The 17,800-nt window shown below is 40.8% G+C and overlaps 1 protein-coding gene across 1 annotated transcript in view; it reads right to left on the reverse strand.

The window, feature by feature from the left end:
• Positions 1-17,800, reverse strand: part of LOC121232400 (A-kinase anchor protein 13-like) — a 131,295-nt gene that overhangs the window by 97,437 nt on the left and 16,058 nt on the right. Inside the window, exon 2 of the mRNA XM_041123583.1 lies at positions 12,445-12,500. The gene's annotated coding sequence lies outside the window, so the exon portion shown is untranslated. The remainder of the gene's footprint in view (positions 1-12,444; positions 12,501-17,800) is intronic.

Consider the following 17,800-nt stretch of genomic DNA (forward strand, 5'->3'; position numbering starts at 1 on the left):
ATAGTAAATTGTGCATTATCTGTATTACCAAGCCAGTCTTACACAAATAAATACATCTAAATTAGACTGCAATCTGCAAATCCTCCTCCATGTGAATAGCAGCTCTGACTTTAGTGGGGCTACTCCCGTAAGTCAAGGAAAGAAGGGTCTTCTCTTTTATATTATGTAAACCATGGGTGAATTAAATTCCTCCCACACAAAGCTCTCACACAATCCCTGCTGCGGCTTGCTCCTGGCTCATAGGTTGAATATTCATCTCCATACAGCTTCAAAAGCTGTATGCTTTTCAGCATCACTTTCAGGCACTTTTTTCTTTTTTAATATGAGGAATGTACTGTGAATTGAAAATTGTTGGGGTTTTTTTTTTCCATTCCCTTGTAATGTAACAACAAGATTTATGTCCCTTGCAATTAAAAAAATTATAGTCCAAGAGTCTAGCTAAAACCTTAAAAGGACTAAATATAGAGAGAGACCTGGAAGATGACTCCTTACCACCATCTCCAACACTAATATTTCTTTCAGGCCTAGGGCTCTAGGTAGCAATTGTGCATCAAGGCCATATTCTTGCCTGGGCAAGTTTATTTGCTGTATGTTTTTAGTAACATACAGACCACACATCTTAGAAGGTCATGGCAGCACAGAAGCTAAGCATAAAGCCTAACAGCAGTCAGGAAAGAACAGTATTATCCATAAGTGTCAGCAAACATCATTCTGCATCACTATTTGTGCCTAAAAAACCTACACCCCATCTACCTGTCTGCAAGAGGACTTCTCACTTGGCATCAATTATAACATAAAAAAAGGGACCATGCACAAGGGGTCACATGTGCACGTATCTTCCTTATCCTCTCTATAGGACCTGAGTTTTAAAGTTGCTCAAAGAGCCCCAACATTGCACATTAAAATGGAAAACTCATTGAATGACACCAGCAACCTCCCAATACACTGTCCAGCCTCAAGATGCCTAACACCTTGTTCACCCCTTTTCCCAGGGCTCAGGAAGAAGCTGGGAGAGACAGCAAGCAACAGAAGCTGCAGAGCATGGCAGAGCATGGGAGCACTTCCACAAGGGAAGGAGATCCTGCAACTGCCAGACTCCTCCTCCCCCTCCACAAAAGTCCAATTCAGCTCTATAAATACACCAGCTGGATAGAAGGCCAAACACACCTGTGATTTCCATGGGGAGGGACAGGTTACAGCGTAAGTCAGCTTTATCTTAGGAGGCCACATTGACAAATGTCACTCCAGAGCCCTCAAGTGAATGGCACTTCAACTATCCCATGGTGTGATATGAACATAAGTTTAGGAGAAACTATAGATACAAATCAACTCGCAGGAATACTCTATAGTTCTTACGTTAATCCCTTTTTCCTTTGCTTTTATGCATTTAATTTAAAATACCAACCTGTGCACTGGCAAAGCTTTTCAACCTGTGCAGTACATTGAGCAACGGGCAGACTTCACAGATGCTTTGATTAAATGCCAGTAACTTACTCCTTTAAGTATATGATGTTTAATTAAAAAAAACAGATTAAGCAAAATTGGTTTGTTAGTCAGACCAAGGTCAGCTGATATAAATAAAGGGACTGCAATCTTAACAGATTTTTCTTACTGCATTGCAATGGCTTGACTACTTCATTTCATTATGTAAATGCACAGAGGTCATGACCGAGCCAGCATTCAAATAAAAATTGTTCCAAGTCACTAAACATACCCCAGGTTCTTATAATTCCCCATGCAAATAAAGAGCAGCAAATGTTTATCCCTCCATTTCCCCCAGAGTTACTGGTTTACACTCCAGTAGCTGAGGCAACCACACCACACCAAGCAGCTCAGTGCCTTTCAGAAAGATTAACTTCTTAAACAGGCATAAACAGCAAAGCTTCAGCTCCAGCCAGCTAAGGTGAATGGCGGACACACAACTCATGGGCTGCGGCACAGCACAGGAGACCATGGGATGACCTCCTCGTGGAGATCATCTTCCCACCTAAAACTCCATTCACAGCTGGGTCAGCTCTGAGTTTTTTAGATTAGCCAAGGTTTGGTTTGTTTGCAGAATGTCATTCCTTGCTAAACAAACTGCTGGAAAAAAGAAATAAGAAAGAAAAAAGGTGGTAACAACTGGCTGGAAAGAAGATAAGAAGGAGCACAGCAACAAGTGCTAAAGGCATCCGGAACAAAATTGTGTGTGCTGACAACGTTCATGACACCTCACAGCATTGCCAGGAGCTGAGGAATACTTTAAATTCGCAAAAAATGTCAACTCTCCAGATCCTGCTGCACATTCAGCTCAATCTCACCCCATGAAGACAACAGCAATTCAAGTCTAGATCTTCCAAGAGACTGTAACTCCAGGATTTCTAGGGATGCTGAATACGACTAAGCATACAAAAAGAAACCCACACCACCACACTTTAGCTTCGTAACACACACCAGTTTAACAAGCGCTAACCTAGTTTAACTAAAATTGTACAACCAACTTCCTCCTTCCTTTCCTTCCTCTCCCACCCCGGGAAAAGACATGAAAAACAAGTTAATGCTGCAGTAGGCAAACATTAATAGTGACTGAAACCACTTAACCATCTATTCTTCTTTCCCTTCCCCTCATTTTTATTTTAAGAAAACCCACATAAGCTCCCGAGAGGGTTCCAGCGTAACAAAATTTTTCCGCCTTTGCTAGATTGATTATAGACCTAATTTAGGATTAAGTGCAACTCAATACATACCTTATCTCAAGCCATAAATATTCAAAATTAAGAGATACTGAGGGAATTGTCTGACAGGACCACAGAAAAAAAAAATTAAATTCTGCATCATCGACACAGCAAGCTCATCCCACAAGGGTAACAGCAAGGAGCTGAACCAGAGTATGCAGCAACTTGACGGGGACTATTCACACATATTTTCAGGGACCTGCCAAACACTTCAGATTTCACAAGAAAAACCTCGTGTTCTGTAACTCAGCTCTACGCTGTTTCACTTCGTTCAAAGTGCGACCGATGTTAGGAGCCTGATCAAATTCCTTGCTTTATCCACGCTTGACTTAAAGCCTTGGCTCAGTGAGGGAAAGCAGACCAAGTTAACGTGAGCTTTTCTTTTTTCAGAGGATGCCGGCTGTAAGCGCTGGTGCCAGCACTGCAAATAACACCAGCAAGTCGCAGGGAGCTTCAGTTTGGTTACAAATAAAGGGATTTCAGCTTTTGATGAAGCAGTTGGTATTTCTGCATCTCTTGTTAGACAGTCCAGTCATAAACTTCTGTTTTCATCTGCAGATAATATATTAAGCCTCTTTAGAAGTCCAGCCTACTCTGATCTCGGAAGTGGGAATTTCTTCAAATAACTAATCAAATCATGCTCACATGGTTGGTTTTCAGCTGTCTAGTATTGACGAATATCAAAAAAGCTTCAAAACATTTATAGGTCAGATAGAGGCAATGCAAGTGCCTCGCAAAGGCAGCAGTTGCCATTACAGGATGACTTCTGCAGAGGGAGTGCCACAGCTGGCCATGTCAGCTCCAGACGAACCTTCCCCCCAGTTTCTCCTGGAAAAGCACCTTCTCACTCTGTCCCTGCTACAGGCAGCACCACAACACTTTTTGGCTTGTAGCCTTCACCCACACACACATCCATCCCGAACTTCAGTCCAGGTCCAGCTGCTGCCCTTGAACTCCTCTCCAGCTCCAAGGATCTCTATGCCCACCATGGGGAGAAGAGCAGCTAAGGCTCACCCAACTCCTCCCTGGGGAAGCAAATCAAAAGTCTGAATGGTTTCCCTAAAGGGCAACTGCCAGACCTCTGTGCAGGGCCTGTGGGAGAGACAAAGGAGGAACTGGAGGAAGAAATGCTTTGTTTGCTGCCAGGAACCAATGCCTAACCTCAAGGGCGTGGGGAAAAGGGTCAAGATGTCCATGGGGACTGCTGGAACAGGACAAGAGGAGGTAAGAACACCTATTAGATTCAAAGGGGCATCTGTGGAGGAAATCATAGAATGGTTTGGGTTGGAAGGGACCTTAAAGATCACCTAGTTCCAAACCCCCTGCCATAGGCTGGGACATCTATCACTAGATCAGGTTGTTCAAAGCCCCATCCACCTTGATCTTGAACACTTGCAGAGGAGGAAGAAACAGAACTGCTTGATACTCAAGGGACAGACTGACAAACCCATGGCAGGAAGGAGAATGAGGAAAGAATTGATGGCTTGGGTGAAATGGGAGGAGTGAGCAAACAAGAGAGAACTGGGTCAGGGAGAACCTGCATGACTCAGCCAAGCACTTGCGCAGCAGGAGCTGGAAATCTTGATGTTTAAGAGTGTGCACACGCAAATGGCAGTATTATTTTACAATCCTACAGCACTTTTAAAGTGCTCCAAGTGCTTGATAAATATTAATTAAGCAATAGTACCCACAAATCAGAAGCATAAGATGGAGATATAGCTATCTCACTTAATATTTAACAGTATGATAACTCAGGGAGCAAAAACTACTTTTAAGAAGTTACATACCCACACTTCTCCTGTCTCAAAGAACTCAGGCTGTGTCCGACAGCCTGGCCGCACAGAGCTTGCTAAAAGAGGCCAGTGTTCAGTATTTGAATTCAGACTCCTGTTTCAGTGCGTGACCCGATGCCTTGCACACTGCAAGTGATCACACTCCAGCCATCTCCCTAAGTCATTCCTTGATCCCTAGCCAAGACCAATGCAAAGGTAACACTGGTATGTGGTTATAAATTGTGATTTTGTGCTTGAATTGTCCTGTCTGCCTTCCGTAGCATTTTGGCTGCACAAATTGTCTTCAGCAATTTCATCTTAAAGTTCATGTTTTACAACACTGATTTCCCTTAAAAATATTTTTTTTTAATTGCTTTTATTAGGTCAACCACATTTGCCGAGTTTTAACAGACTACTACTTTCTCAACTGCCTAATTTCAAATTCACCTTTACATATAGCTTAAAAGGAGGCAAAAAGACATAACAGCAAGTAAGCAGGACGCGATGCTTAACATCAAGGTTTATGCAAATACACTTTACAGTAACAGCTGAGGTTCAGGAATCATGAATTTACTCTGCAACACAGGAGAATTAAGGAAGGAAAAGGAGGAAAACTTGGAAATACGTATACTCCTGATTAATACAAGGCTACTAGGAAAAAGCAGATGTGAAGTCACACCTTGCCTTATTCAGAGGAAAAGCCAAAGTCTACAAGAGCCAAGCTGAACTTTTTCTATGCAGTGGCAGATGGTGAAATACAGCAACATTACTCCTTCAACATTAATAAAACATGTTGTATACAGAGCATTTTTTTTTTCCAGTCCTTGAAACCTTGCCAAGTCATAAGCTTTTTATGGGAACATTGAAATGGATGTTGATCAGAGCCATCCCATATGAGTTTTAAAGTTTACCACCACTTAGAGGTAAGGACTTCCCCCCCAGTCCCTCATACATCTGCAATTTGTAGTTTTTTGAAAAGCCTGATGAACTAAAAGCTCATACACCCTCGGTCTGTGAAGATACTGAATTCACTCTTGGATTATGAGCTGAACTGAGGCCTTGAAAGCACTATGAACTTCTCCACCCCCTAAAATGAAGTTCCTCAAAGGTAAAATTTTACATTTTATGTATGAAAAATAGCAGCTACTTGGTAAACAAAATTAGAGAGCCAGAGGTCCCCTCATTACCAAGAACACTATATTCTCTGTCGCATCCTTCCCCATGTTCATCAGCATCTGCTTTTTCCAAGTCCCAATCTTTATTTTTCAAAAAGTTAACACTGATTCATAAAAATACAATTAGCTTGGAGTACAAGGCTGCTGACGTCCAGACAAGTTCTTGATCATTTTGTTGTTGCATCTAATGTCACAGAACTTCAACTGAGTTGGAAAACTTCATAAAAACTAAGGGGCTTCTTCCTTTCTAATTAACACAGCAATGAAATTTAACAGCCTGGCATGGAAACTTCTCTCCAGCATTCCATTTTTGGAATTACTCATCTACTCCCACACTCTGCAAGACTTTTTACAATATGCTACCCAGTACTTTACCCTTTCCAGTTTAAAGGCTTCAATTTGGAGTCCTCTATATCAAGACAACTAGAGTGGCAAAGATGTTGCACCAGAAGACCTGCAAAATATCTGTCATCCTTAATATCTGCTCAGCCTACATGCCTCCTATGTGTATTCTGTAACTTTAAAACCAAAATCTGTGTCCATTGCAATACACATCCATTCTATCATTGACACAAACTTAAAAAGATATTAACTAGGTGTGCAATGCCTTAAATTTAATAGGGAAATGGACAAAAAGTACACAGCCTATGTCCACATAGGTCTGTCTTTCAGGTCCCTGGGCTGGGAACTTCTGTGTTCTTTGTATACCATGCTGATTTGTTTATTTAAATAATGACAAATATTAGTTTAAAATTTATAGTCATTGCTCTATAAGATGTCTCCAATCCTATCAGGATAAAGAGCTTGCACTAAACAAAACAGTTTGTTTATACTACTAGTACATCTAATGGGAAATACTTAGAATCCCACATGTTCAAAGCAGGACAAAATTACAGCCTATCTTTCCATGCAGGGCTTCTCTCTTGCTACCAAGAGGCCAGAAGGACCACGTGCAGATCACAAGGCCTGAAAGTTCAAGTCAAGAGAAGCTGGTCTGCAGAACCTCTGAGTCTACCCAAAATGTCACATGCCCACCAGGCCCAGCAAACAAAAAGTAAAGAAAACCAAGAATCACCTCATGCTATGGCAGCAGTAAAATGGCTAGAAGATGCGGGAGAATTAAGGAAGGAAAAACCAAGCCAAAACCAAGACATACATATGCTGTTGGTTAATGCAAAGCTACTAGGAAAAAGCAGCTATGAAGTCACACCTTGGTTCATTCAGGGCAAAAGCAAAGGACTACAACAGCCACTCAAGCTCACTCTGGGCAACGAAAAATGCTGCAATAAGAGTTTAAGGACAGCAAGACTATGACCTCAAGCCTTTCACACATTATTTGTGTTGGCTGTCCCACCACTCCCTTATTAAGGAAAAGCCAAAACAAAGATATTTATTCTGTTACTCTTACTATTCATTTCTATCTACAAACACACAGAAGTCAAAGGTTTAGTAACTGTAGACAGCCCAGCGCTTAGATGAAAGTTAGTTTCTGTTAGTCTTGCCTGACTGGGATGTACAAAAATTTGGAGGAAGGTTTGGAGATTTTTGTTTCAGATAACCTTAAAATTAATTTTAAGATAAGGCAGATTAGAAGAACTAACCATCTATTCTATAAAACCTTGTATCTGTTTCTACTATTGATAATTACTCAACAAAACCTCTTATGGCATAGCACGCATCTGTATGGGAACAGAAGAGGTCACCTCTGTGTGCAGAGACCCAAAGTAGTTAGTTGCACAGATACCACAACTGTAACCCAACAGCCCAAACACAGCAATACTGCAATTTTCCATCTCAAAGAAAATTACGTTCAGTAAAGCTGAAAGTGAGTTTTAATGCTACCTTAAAATAACCAGTCACACATGCAAACCAATTACTGGTGCAGGTACTTGAGTGTGAAAGCAAAGGCAGAGCATGACCCTGTCCTCCTCTTTTGAGTACATTAAAAAAATTACATGTTTCTATAAAGATGTTTCTGTGGATCCAGGTCCTGTATTTTGTCTCATACTCATACATACTCTGGAACTGTGCTTGTACAAGGACTAGCAGAGCAAAGCCCTCCTCTACAGTTGATACTCTTTTGCGCTAGGACCACAAGTAGAAATTGCACAAGATAAATACTTAAAATCAGAGATACTTAGTGAAATCTCCTCAGCACACTTTACATGCCCTCTTGCCTAGTGAATGCACCAACTCTCCCCTCTATCTATAGACTGAAAAAGCATTTCCTAATTTGTACACGAACGACAGCCAGTCAGTTTTGAAGGGGAAAGAAGGAGAAAGGAAGCACTCAAAACTCCAAGGATTATTTACAAAAAAGCTGAAGCCCTATAAACTTGGCTATTGAAGAAACATAATCTTCTCTAGCTTATGCCAAGTGGGTCAGAGGAAGAACCTCAGAAATCTTCAAAGTTAAAGCAGATGGGGAAGTGAGTAAGTGCCCATGTGAGCAAAGAGGAAACAAGCTTCTGTTCATTTTAGCTTGTTTCAGAGCTTGAGTTTTCTAGACACCATCAAAAATATCAGACCTTTAACTGACACGAGCAGAAGAGCTCACTTCTGTAACAAGTATTTGGGAGAACTGCAGAGCAATTACTTAAGACTGCTATTGATGCCAAAAAAAAAAAGTCCTGGGGTCTGCAGATTGAGGATGTTGCTTAGCTCAGTGGTAGGAGACAGGTAAAGTCGACGCTGAGACTGAAATGTTCTTTGCTTTGCAGCTGTGAAAAAAATCTCCTAGGATTCTTTATCATTAGTGCTTCGGTATTGCCGATATAAATATTTATGTAGCTGTAAAGTAGGCTCTACTTTAGAGCTAATTGTAGCTCTAATTAGAGCATTTTTAAAAAAAAATAACACATAAGCTTGTAACTACTTTTTTTACCCTTTTTGAAATTAAAAAAAGCAGCAGTCCACACATGCCACAGAATGAACATACATTGCATTCCTTATGAAGCTGAAGCTGACCTCTTGGTCCTTTCTCAGGCTTTACATTGCTAGACAAGATTTGGGCCAAAACCATTTCCATACACAGGGATGCATCTCTGTCTAAGGCTAACCTCATCATCTAAGTGGTGAAACCTAAAACCAACTAATCTCTCCCAGGGTTATGCTTGTGGAACTGGGAATCCCTCCATCTGCCTCAGCAAAATAGAAAGATCACGGGCTGCAAAATAAACAGCACATTAACCACAGAACAATAGACCCTCCAGTCAATGTGCTTCATGCCACCCACCAAGGGCTAGCAATTTTCTATCAGATACCTCCCCCTAAAAAAAAAAAAAAAAAAAAAAAAAAATATTCTTACTTTAAAGAAAGAGCTTGTGCAAGTTGACAACATGCAACTTCTTTTGGATCCATACCAAGGAAGGACTCCCTTCCTCTCCAAATTCCTGGGAGTTTTGCAAGCTGTCTGCAATCAAAAGCAGCAGACACTGAAGGAGCACAGAAATACAGTTTACCATGTTGCTTTTAACCAGGAACTTTTAAACTGATTGAGCTGGGAACAGTGGAAGGAGTATTCAGTGCTATAGTTTGCTAGGGAGACAAAGAGCCAAGGACATGCTGAGGAGATGCTCGTCTTCCAAAGAAAATATTGCTACGAGAAACAGGCATCCTTCCACCACTTATTTTAGGAGGCGGCTGCTGAGCCGCATCAGCTATTCCACTGGTGTCTCCGTGAGTGTTTTTTGCCCAAGACTTCTGCTGGAAGAGCCAGAGCTTCAAAACTTGGAAGAAAACTCCACAGGAAGAGGCATTGAGGGGTTGCACAACACCAACCCACTCTAGATACACACATCTTCATTTATGCAAACTCAGGTGATCTTCTGATACTCAGGCTGGGTTGTCTGGAACATGGACAAACCAGAAATAAGTATATAAAGTCTTTGCTTGTTTTTCTCTGTGTGTGTGTTTAACTATACATGAAGAAATTTGCTAAGATGAGAAGTGTGAAGGAGTGGGGAGAGGCTGTGTGATGAGTAATAATAAGGGGGGAGCTTCAAACTGCAATCACTTTAGCATTCTTTCCTGTTATCAGTTATCATCACAAGCCAAAAAGTTAACTACTTTGCTTTATGTAACTTTTTACCATGACAACTATACTTTTTAGCAAAGATCTCATCATCATTCTCACAGCAATTTTTTTAAATTTAAAAAGCAATTTTTAAGATGCAAATTGAGGATTCCTCCATATCCCTCTCTGCACTAAAAAAAAAAAAAAAAAAGAAAAAAAAATGGAAAAAAATGTTAAGCTTGAAGGACCATGTAAAGTTGTGTTTGCTACAGTCATACCTTTTCTCTGCACTCTGGTATAGGGTGAGGAAAAAAAGAGATGCAAGTTAACAGAAACTCATATCAGCTTTTCAATAGCATCTCCACAAAAAGGATTTTTTTTTTTTTATGTGGCACATGCATTTGACCTGGGTCAACACTGCAATTGTTGAAAAGGGATCACCTGATAAAACAGAAGCACCCTCCCTCCAAACTATATTGCAGGAATTACAGCCAAGCACCCCAACCGCAGCAAACACAGTAAGAGCCTTCTCGAACAGCACACGTTCTGTGTCAGCAAAGCAGCATTAATACAAAACTCAATTCAAATAAAGGAGTAATGACCCTTCGCAAAGGGTAGGGCTTCATCAGGGTTCCACCATACCATACAAAGACCATCTAAGATATTCAAACCATTGCAAAAAAAATTATTAAATCAAAAGGAGGAAAACAGTGTCAGCCTCATACGCATTTCATTGTTGAATAATGACAGTGTTTACCTTTCCAGCGTAATGCATTACTGCTCTGGATCCAACTTTAAAGCTGAGTACACGACAGAATTAATTATGTCCTTTCCTCTTAGCTACCATTCCCTGGGTTATTTATTAGCTAGGTCTGCATATATTCATAGATGTGTCTAATACACGAAGTTAAAAGGATTTAAAACTGCTGCCTAAATACTTCCCTGGTTTGCAGGGTCCTCTCCACTGTCTGGACAGGCAGCAGCATCAATAAATGCAGTCTCAGGCTGAAAATTAATCACTCCTTAAGCTATGTAGCAGTCGAGGGAGACATGGGGGAACTGCAAACACGCTGCGACAGGCAAGTGTGTCTCACAAGCAAGATCCCAAGCAACAAGTTCTCAGACACAAAGAATAGATGGCTCTACTAAGGTCTTTTCTCTGAATTAGTAAAATGCAAAGGATGCCAGCACATCCAGCTTCAGCTTTGTCTTACAGTCCACTCCTGCTTGCAGCTTACCAAACTGCCAGGCAGACCATATATCAGGACTAGAAAGTCCACCTTAGGTGGAACACCCACAGCTTGGAGGCCACCAGCCAGTTCGTGTGCATCTCTGGAAAAGACAAAAGCCACACTACACAAGACTTGAATTCAGTACCTTGGTAAAGGAATGGCAGATAGATGAACTCAGACAAGCTACCTAAAAGGAAAACGAAAGGGAACCCATGAGTATCTCTGGAGTTTTCCGTTTTGCTAAAATGAGGTTTTAAGGCTAAAGACATATTCATGCTCCTGGAGTCCGCCCCAAAGAGGGACAAATGCCAGGGAGAAGCAGACTGGAGAAGACTTCTGGTGTAAGACTGGATCAATTTTATTTCACTGAGGTCCATCATCTCAAGGGACAGAGGCAAGAAGCTTCCACACCGACCATCCACTGGAAGGAGACAGAGTGGGTACTGCTATGGACCCAGCAGCACATAACACACAGAGAGAGACAGAGAACCCTTTCGCAGACACTTTACAAAGAACAGCAGCACTTTTATCTTTGTCAGCATAGATGCTAGGATACTATACTCCCATGCAAATACGGCAGTCGCTGTTTGGCCTTATCCAGGATTACAAGCAATTCCAACTAATACAGCAAATTAGCTGTATATCTGGGGATGAACTTGTTGCCTTGCATCAGAGGTCAATCAAATCTTCTCTCCATCACACAGAAAGGAAAACAGAGTACATTTTGGTACAGCAGCACACTTAGCTCTTCCACCCATCACCCAAGCCGCCACTGGGCTGGACTTGGGCTCACAAGAATGCCCCTGTGCTATGTAGCAGCACATGAACTGGGTTTGCAAAGGTATTTAGAAGTAGACAAGAACATGTGTTTGCAACCAACACTCAGAAACCCTGTTTATCATTGATCAGCTTGAATTTAGCATTTTAGAGGTGTAGATGGGGTTCAGAAGATGGAAGGGGAGATGTTAAATTTGTTTGGGTTCTCCCATCTTTTGGACTAAAAAAAAATTATAAAATTCTCAAGCTTCTTATGATTTGCCCTCCATGTCAGAAATTCCTGCCTAGAACTATTGAAGAAAAGAGGGAAGAGAAAGGGATGGAGGAAGAGCGACTGTATCTACAAACCTGGAAGTATTAAGGCTTCATTTTCCTAACAAAATGACAGTAAGTGATATTAACAAAACAAGTTTACCTTCCAGAAAAAAAAATAAAATAAATGTAGAGCATCTCTTGGGAAAAAAAAAAGTATAAATTGGTGAGATTATGCAGTAATATGAGTAATATGCAGATGAAAGCTGTATTTCATCATTCTGCACCATGTCCACTTCATTTGATTAAATTAATAAATGAGGTCCTTATGTCATACTACAGGCATTACGCCTACTTTTGTTTACTACATCTTTCTAGCCTTAACCACAGCACACGCAGCACAGCTGGCTGGCAGATCACAGTTACAACACAACATGCAGAAGAAGTTAAGATAGGGGAAGTGATTCTAAAAAACCCACAAAAAAAAAAAAATCTTGCTTCACTTACCTAAGCAAAGTTATCATCAGAGAGTTTTCCAATACTAAAGTCCAAGAAAAAAAGGCCTGAAAAAAAACACAGAAAAAGGCAAAATTTTAGTAAGTAGGATAATACTCTCACTCACTTTTTTTCTTGGGAACACAAAGTTAGTGATTTAAAGAAAAAGAAGTCCATTCACTCCATCAGTTGCATTTAAGATAGTTATTTGTAACAAAAAGGTGCTCCTCAGGCAGCAAACATATCAGAAACAATAGGGCAGATTTTCTGCTGCTGTTGCCAGTATTATACCAGTGCAATTCCTCAAATGTCAATCACATTGGACTGCAATAAAACTAGTGTTAACCAACAGACAAGTCAGGCCTAAGGCAATTAGCTAAGCTGCCTCATTTAGATTTTCAGTCATTTGTCCCTCCGGTCGAGCTGGATTATCAGACATTCGGGACCAAGTTGTTGGGCAGGAAGTAAGGAGGAGTCACCCACCCCAGTAAGACTGAAGGTGGCAGAAACCAAAAGTGTTGGCTTACAAAAAAATATCCAAACCACCCCAGGACTAATTGCAAAAGACTGTGAGGCAGCACAACGTGGATCGATATTAAGAAAGCTGTGATGCACAAGATTTCATTACAGGCGTAAAAATCCAAAGCACAGCGCAAGTTACTGGTAGAAATGGCATGCAGCCATGACAGGTCTTACCAAAACCACCGCTACCAAAAAAAGCACTCGAAGCTTGTTAAGACTCATGAATGCAAACTGAAAAAAAAAACCACCACCCAAACTGACTGAATATGGATGACTGCAAGCCTCCAAATCAAAGAGGGAGTTGATCACTGTTTAAGAGGAAGAAGTCATTGCTTGTTCCAAGATTAAAAACTTACAATTCTGGCCCCAGCTGAAGCACTATCATTCACTAATCTGGTACAATTTAGTCGGGCTGATCCTCCGCTCAGACAGACAGGGCATTATCAAAAGTTCCTCTATTCATTTTGCTTCCTGTTAGCCAGTGAAAGCCCCTTTTATATGCTCCTCGAGAGGCTGTTAAAACCAGGGAAGACTTTCCGATACAGAAGATAAGGTAGTTGGATTTATTCATGAGAGGAGGAAGGGAAATTGTACGGGCTGATTACAGCTGCTCCAAAGCTGAAAAGTGGAGGTTTGGAGGAGGGAGGTGGAAGATGATGGATTTCTTATTAATAAGCATTATACCAATAGCATTATTGTTAGAACTAGGCATTACCTCTCCTGATATTCAACTACGGAATTGAGATTTTACTCTTAAGCTGGCATCACCAAATATGCACATGTGGTTGAATAATTCAAAAATACATGGACGAGGCAGAATGGGATAATTTAAGAGACTGAGCAAATAATATTTTTTGAAAAAAGAACAATACCTGAGATGAAAAGGATAAACTATCCAGAGTCAGAGGAAAGACACTGCCTAGAAATGCTCTCCAGATTAAGACAGTTCATGTATAATTTTCAGGGTCAGATACTGCTCTTATTGCCAACATGAGCACTCAGACTTCAGCAGAGTAGGATGGTGATTTCCACATTACTTAACATGTGTCAGCAATTTTGAACAGTTGCTTTGCAGATTCTCAGAACTAACCAAGCAAAACCCCACCACTGAGAGCCCAGTATAGTACTTGGCGGATGAAAAGCTGCCTGGAAACTCACTCTATCAAGACTCTAAAAAACATGCCCCCTATTAATGTTCAAACAATCTGGTATAGTTAAAATAGTTTTAAAATGTAACAAGATGGAAATACAAACAAAAATACATTTCTCAAATTTAAAAAGGTCGAGCCAAAGCAGCAAAGCTCTACCAAAAGTTAGGGCTAACAATGACGGTTGTAGGGGTAAACCCTGCCTCTTCCTTCCCCTCTCCCAGGCTATTCTTCTCCAAATGAACTAGCAAAATAAACAAGAATCAAAACACCCACAGCAGAAAATAGTGTACAGCTTTAAAAGAAAGAAAACAATTCAGCTATACTTCATCATTATTCCATCCAGTCCAAATACACACCAAGTTATAAACTGTTTTCCCCTGACAATGCTAAATGAGATCAATACAAGCAAAAACAATAAAATGTTTTTCAACACACTATTATATGGACAGGAAGACTTAAAACATAAGGTGATGCATTTTTGAACAGGCACCAGTTTGAACCAGACAGGGATGGAGTGCAGAAAGAGAGAATAACCAAACAGGGAGTAACCAAACCTAGAATGGTGTAAAGACCCAACAGAGATGGTCCACAGGTCGCCACGTGGAGGGTGAACTATCAAAGATGCTTATGTAAATAGGGACAATGCTGCCAAAGGCTGCCAAATTACCTCTTGCTTTGCAGAGTACAACATGCAACCAAAAAGCAAAGAGCTACAACAAAATCCGGAGCTTATTTTGATCCAGTTTCTTCTTTAGGTTATTATTAACTCTACACAAAACTTCAGCACAAACTGTACAGACACTCCAGTTTGCTCAGTGGTCACGTAATTTCTTCCCAGTGATCAAGCAGAGAATTAGGGAACCAGGAGGCAACAGTCACTTTCTATTCTGTCACCAGCCTGCATCTCTTCAGACATATCACTTAAGGCAAAGCTCAGCTGGCACTCACTCTCCCCACTTTGTGCTGCAGTGGAGATCTTGCTTGTTGCAATCACCAACTTCAGTTGTAAACTACAGTGTCTTACCTGGCAAATGCTCAGATTAGTGGGTATTTCAGAAAAAGCTGCCAAGTCTGATTCCCCACACAGTAAATAAGGGTAATATTGCTCACCTATCTTCACACATGCTTTGCAACACAATATCTGAAGAGACAACATACTGTTCTAAATCTGCAATGCACAAAAGCAATTGTACATGTTAATTTGCAGTTCAGCATTATTAATAAGGACAAGTTTATCAAAGCACAGAGGGTGTTTCCTACAGTGGGAATGTCGTAATGGGATGACAAGACACAGCCTACTTGTTGTGCACGTTCTGTAAGATTGTTGGGTCTTTCTTGTCACAACACAACTCTTGTTGCACCAATGTTTAATTAAAAACAAGTGAAGAAAGTGCACCCAAACCTTTCCATTTGCTTTCAAGTCTGAGGAACCCACACTGGCAAGTTACAGCTGATGAACCATTGATACTCACTCCATTGCAAGGAAATGAAGAGGCATGAACTAGATGTTCCTTGGTCAACTCTTTTCAGCTTGATAAAGACCCAACTGCACCAGATGCTACAGCTGATGTGAGGGAGTCAGACCAAGTCTGAACAGTCTTACCCTCCAAGTTGACAGACTACAAGAAAAGCACAACAACAGGCCAGTGCCCACTGTAATGGAGCTGGATGCAACTAATTTTGTTCTGTTAAAATATGACTTTACACATGTGACAGTTTCAGGAAAGCCAAAAAAAGAACAGGTTTACTTGGCTCTTAGATTTCACTGCCCATCTTATGGTTGTTGTGATGATGCCAGGGTTTGGGGTTTTTTTTAATCCCCCAAACCAAAAGTTCCTACTTCTAAAGGCCATGTTAGGTGCGTCCCCCCCCCTCACAGGTCTGGCTGTGGATACAGAGATGCCTAGTTTCTAGCCTCTGTACTGTAAGAAGTTACACTTGGAATAGCTGCAAGTGAAGGCAATGGAAGATTTCAATAGTAGTTTCTTTGTCACTCCAAGAATCTGCTTCACCACATAAGCCTGCAATTCTAGATTTCTGCATACATTGTGAGGGGCACATGGCACGGATGCTTACCAGTGGCTGAAGTTGAGCACATTCCTGGACAGTTGTGCGGTAACCACGTTTAGACTGTTAAAGAAGGTTTCAGCAGAGCTCGGAGTTGAAAGTCAGCAAATAAATCCAAAATTCAGAGAGCACAGCCCGCAGATGCAATTCAGTCTTTGCAAACTGATGCATTGAAACAGTATGGGTTTTCCATCTCATCCTCCAACAGAAGCTGCAGCACATGCTTAGCGGTGCCAGAAATGTTAGAGGGCTGCCAGAGCATGCACAGGAGAAGGTTTGTGTGCAAACAGAATAAACAGCCTCTCCTAAACTCTTGTAGCCAATTAAGCAACAATTCTCCACTGAGAATACAGCATCACCCAGCTGCTTACCTAATCCTCAACTCCTGCTTCTTGAGCTGGCTTTCAATTTTTAAGTCTTCCACTTCTTTTCAGAAGCAAAAGACAAATGAATGCCAATTCTCTAGACATCCAGGTTAAAAGGCAAATAAAAGCCCTGCAAAGACCATCAGTACTCAAACGTGACTTAACACTAACAAGCTTTTACCACCAAGTCTGCAAACATTAATACATGTAAGTAGCCATGCTAAATCCACCCAAATTACCTATCTGCAACGCTCTCCTCCAGCCTGAACTGGACTTTAAGGCAAGGGATGACCAAACCTGGAAGATGACTATGGATTTTCTCTGGTCTGCATCCCTATGTTAAGCTACTCAGTGATGCTAAGCAGATGCATTTTGAATGTGCTGCTTCATCTCATGTAAAGGAGGGAGAACAGGAAAAAGAGTCAGAAATAGTACTTATCTGAAAAAAGCAAATATTTTAAAATTAAGTACTGCTACTGCTTGTAGAATGGCCTGGAAGAGAGATACGAATGGCCTGGAAGAGAGATACATCTGAAATTCCTTTAAATACATGTGTTCAGTTTTGAAACTGCATACGAGTCAATTTGACAAACAAGCTTAGTTGGCATTGCTCAAATGAAGCTGAGGGTCCCGTCCCCCATCCTCTTCCTAAGTAAGCAAGCACAAGTTTCTGGCATAGACACTGGTGTGTGAGATTTTAACATTCCCCTTCCCATAAACAGTCATACATCAAAGGTCTAAAAATTTGCTTCACAGAAACATTTGCACTAGTAAAACTCAATTATTCTAGTATTTGTATGACACATGTAGGAGGAGTGCATAAAAAGGTTATGGTGAGCTCATTTTAGAATTTAAACAAGTACTTGATAAAAAGTTTTTGAGTTATTCACTCAGCTCCAGTATTAAATCAGGCTTCCAAAGGAGTCTCTAAACAATAGCACAGAAGACACTGTATTTATAACAAAAAGGCAGTATTGAAGCTATCACTCTGTCTCACAGCGCAAGTCATTCATAATTAGTCATAAATGCACACAGGCATGGTATCATATGTTGGTTCACAATCCTGCTGGATTAACTGGACACTTTGAATATTTATACTAATATTCCTTTCTGGAGAGGCAGCACCATTTCTGTCTAAATATCTTAAGTACTGCTTTTTATGCTAAGAAAGAACAATTTCTTCAAGAACACCCAAAGTTGAGAGATGCGCTCAAGAACAGTACTAAGCAAGTTTGGGACAATCTTTTATATTTATTTATTTTT

This window comes from Aquila chrysaetos, chromosome 5, assembly GCF_900496995.4.
Source record: "Aquila chrysaetos chrysaetos chromosome 5, bAquChr1.4, whole genome shotgun sequence".
NCBI classification, from domain to species: domain Eukaryota; kingdom Metazoa; phylum Chordata; class Aves; order Accipitriformes; family Accipitridae; genus Aquila; species Aquila chrysaetos.